The sequence below is a fragment of the Propithecus coquereli genome, unplaced genomic scaffold (assembly GCF_000956105.1).
Source record: "Propithecus coquereli isolate 6110/MARCELLA unplaced genomic scaffold, Pcoq_1.0 Scaffold42, whole genome shotgun sequence".
Lineage (NCBI taxonomy): Eukaryota > Metazoa > Chordata > Mammalia > Primates > Indriidae > Propithecus > Propithecus coquereli.
The window spans coordinates 4,366,825-4,370,736 of NW_012149952.1; the positions used below are offsets into that span (position 1 = coordinate 4,366,825).

The 3,912-nt window shown below is 51.2% G+C and overlaps 1 protein-coding gene across 1 annotated transcript in view; it reads left to right on the top strand.

Annotated features, from left to right (window-relative positions):
- The window catches only part of GLTSCR1 (glioma tumor suppressor candidate region gene 1), a 114,474-nt gene that overhangs the window by 104,058 nt on the left and 6,504 nt on the right, over positions 1 to 3,912 (top strand). The gene's annotated exons all lie outside the window — the stretch shown is intronic.

Consider the following 3,912-nt stretch of genomic DNA (forward strand, 5'->3'; position numbering starts at 1 on the left):
CTGGGTGCTGTGGCCGTTTGGGAGGCTGAGGCAGGAAGATTGCTTGGGGCCGGGAGTTTGAGACCAGCCTGGGCAACATAGTGAGACCCTATCTCTTAAAAAAAAAAATCTCTTGGTAAGCAATCTACTCATTCACTCGTGGTAGTTCTTTTAAAAAATCATAAAAATAATTTCATGCTCATTTAGAGAATTTAGAAAATACAGAAAAGAACAAACAAGGAAAATTAATCCTCTGTCATAGTACTGTGTGGAAAGCAATTAGTAATATTTTGGTATGAGTTTTCTTTTAGCCTTTTTCCCTCCGTCCATTTAAAATGTTTTCAATTAGGGATTTCATTACATGGTTCAATTGTCAAAAAGCATTTTTCAAAGTACAGCGGACAGTGTCCCACCCTAGCCTACGTTCCCAGCCCACTGCTGCTTCGTTGCTGCATCCCCTTTCAGGTAACCACAGGAACTTACTGTGTATACACTTCCGGTTCTCTGTTGTATGCAGCCTGTGCTATAACGCGCACATGCCCGGAAGATAGCACATTGTACACTTACTTTGGCTGCAGTGGAGAGGAAACGTCCTTGTGCCTCTGTTACAGTCTTGAAGTATTGCTCTGTGCAGAGGGACCGTGATTCCTTGAATAAGCTGTATTGATGCACATTAGGCCATGTCCAGGGTTTCTCGTTTGTTTCGAGGACAAGGAAAGAGAAGTTTATTAATTTGCCGGCAAACAAGGAGGCTGGCAGACTCCCATCTCAAAGTACCGGTGTCCTCCATGTCCAGGCTTTGGCTTTCCACACAGCCAGAGGAAGCAACTCATTCACCTGCCATTTCTCACATGTGCAGGTGTATTTGGTCACTTCTCGGAAAGCCCGTTTGCTGGAGCAAAGCAAGGGTGCGTTTGTAATTTGGATGGCTATAGCTGAATCGCATTTCTCTGGAGTTGCTGCAGATTGTACCAGTTTAGACCCTTCAGGCAATGTATGCGAGTGTCTTTACTGGACATAGGGCTTATTCCTCATGTGATGGGTGGAAAATGGTACCCTAGAGTGCTTTTAATGTGCATTTCTCTTGTTACAAGTGAGGTTGAACATCTCTTGAAATACATAAGCCTTTTGCGTTTCCTTTTCTGTGCACTGTCTGATCCTTTGCCCTCCTTTTCTCACCAGTTGTGATTCTTAGTAATTTCTAGAGGCTCTTTATATATGAGAGAGATGAGCTTTGTCTGTGCTATGAGTTGGAGATGTATCCCCCTCCATGTCATTTGGCTTGTGACTTAGTTTATGGAATGTGTGTATGTGTCTGCATTTTTAATGAGAATGAGATAAAAAAAATTATATTTTTACTTTTTGGTATTTTTAAACTTTTTATTTTTAAATGATTTCAAACATATAAAAAAGTTTCAAGACTAGTACGAAGAACTCATGGGAGTGCTCTGCTCTTTAACCAGATGTATTAGTTTTCTATTGAGAGGTAATAAACTATCCCCAAAACGTAGCAGCTTAAAACAACAGGCATTCGCGTATCTCGCGCGGTTTCCAAGGGGCAGGATCTGGAAGCAGCTCAGCTGGGCTGCTGAGGGTCCCTCACGACGTTACAGTCCGGATGTCGGCCAGGGCTGCAGCCGTGTGAAGGCGTGGCGAGGCTGAGGACCTGCTCCCGCACACGCTTATGTGGCTTGTGGGAGGAGGCTTCGGTTCCTCCCTGCGCTGGCCTCTGCAAAGGGCAGCCCATGACATGCTGCAGTTGGCTTCCTGCGAAGTGAATGAGTGACCCAGGGAGAGAGACTGAGAGTGCTCAGGGTGGGAGCCAGACTCTTTTATAACCTAATCTTGGAAGTGATGTATGATCCCTTCTGCTGCATTCTATTGGCCACAGAGAACAACCCTGGAATGATGTGGGAGGGGACTGAATACGAGGAGGTGGCATTGCTGGGGGCCGTCTTCGGGTGTGTAAGGCTGGCCTTACGCCCTGTTTACCCACTGTAAACCTTTGACTGCATTAGCTTTATCCTTAGCTCTCTCAATATGCACACGTTTTTTTCTCAGTCATTTGAGAGTAAGTTGCAGACATTATGTCTCTTTACCCCTTAATGTTTTGGTATAATATTTCAGCCCTTGAGAACAAGGACATTATCTCTTTTTTTTTTTTTTTTTTGAGACAGAGTCTCACTGTGTTGCCCGGGCTAGAGTGCCGTGGCGTCAGCCTAGCTCACAGCAACCTCAGACTCCTGGGCTCAAGTGATCCTCTTGCCTCATCCTCCCGAGTAGTTGGGACTACAGGCATGCACCACCATGCCCGGCTAATTTTTTCTATATATTTTTAGTTGTCCGATTAATTTCTTTCTATTTTTAGTAGGGACGGGGTCTTGCTCTTGCCCAGGCTGGTCTCAAACTCCTGGCCTCAGGCGATCCTCCCACCTTGGCTGCTCAAAGCACTGGGCTTACGGGCATGAGCCACCTCATGGGACCAACCTGAATATTCTTTATCACACATTCCTGGAGGGGGAATTATTAGGTCAAAGGTTGTGACCCTTTCAAAGTCCCCAGACCAAGCTGCCTTCCAGAGGTGTTGTCCAGGGGACAGTCCTACCACCTGTGCACAAGAGCCAAGGGCCGCCCCTCTGACTTCTCCTTGGGGTTGTTAACCTTTGGGGGTTTTCGGGTTGGTTGGTTGGTTGGTTTGCTTGGTTTTTTTTTTTTTTTTTTTTTTTTATTTGCCGGAGTTATTCAGGGCCAAGCTTGTGAGGGACCCTGGAAGGGTCCCAGGACTTGGAGGCCAAAGCTAGTGATAATTCAGAAATCGTGCAAAGTGGCTGAGCTTTGGATTGTGCCAGCGTTGGGTGGCCTTGTGCATGTCACCTGGGTCGTCCTCCGTCAGCTTTGAGAAGCAGCTCAGAAGTCACCTGAGTAGTGTTAAGGGGATGCGCACACGCTTGGGGCTTCAGTCCCAGCTCCACTTCTCCATGTCTGGAAAGTCTGGAGTCATTTTGGCTCCTTGGCCTCAGTCTCTCATCTGTGAAATGGGTGCAGTGTGATCACTGCTCTTGGGACCGTGGAGAGATCACATGGGCTGCTGCGTGTGGCCGGCTGTGTGCACCGGATCAGCATGAGCTGTGACTAGGATGCAGATTCTGTGGCAGCAAGCATCAAGGTGCCAGCCCAGTGTTGGGTACACAGGTGGCGCTCACTGGCTACACAGTGGCTGCGGTTAGGATTCTTGGGGAGGAGTCCAGAGAGGCGAGGCGCTCCGTCTGAGTGCCTTTTAGGGGAGGTGGCCGTGTGCGTGCTACAGAACGAGCACCCGGATCGCCTGTGCTTGCAGCCAGACTTCACCGGATCATGCCGTGTGCGCACGCGCCCTACCAGCTAGGCCGGCAGCCACGGCCACACAGGCACACGGAGGCAGGCACCCTGGACACTTAGAAGGGGGCCCAGGCCTTCTGTGCCGGCACCCTGAGGCCCCCATGTGGTTGTGAACCCAGGCCTGGCCCTTGCCCCTCAGCCGCTGTCCTCCTTGGCATCCCCGTGCCCTGCACACGGCCGCGGGCACCTGTGCTGGTGTCTTTGCCTTGACTCAGCTGGACAGGCAGGCGGGGTGGCAGCTGGGACGCTGGCCCGCCTGCCCCTCCTTCCCTGCTGCTGCGTCGCTGCCCTCGGCCCTCCTGCCTTCACGCCGGGCAGCTGGCGTGGTGCCACCGCTGCCGCTGCTGCTGCTGCTCCCTCTGCTGCTGCCACCCACCCCTGCAGGGCTCGCCTATCCGGGAACTGGGCGGGGCGGGGGGTGGGATGGGAGGGCAGAGGAGTGTGGAGGAGACGGGGTGTGGGGATTGGGGTGTGGGATTAGGTCGGGACTTGGGGAGACGGGGTGGCGGGGTGGGGCGGGGGGCCGGGTAGCTGTGGTGAGGTCCTTCCTCAGGG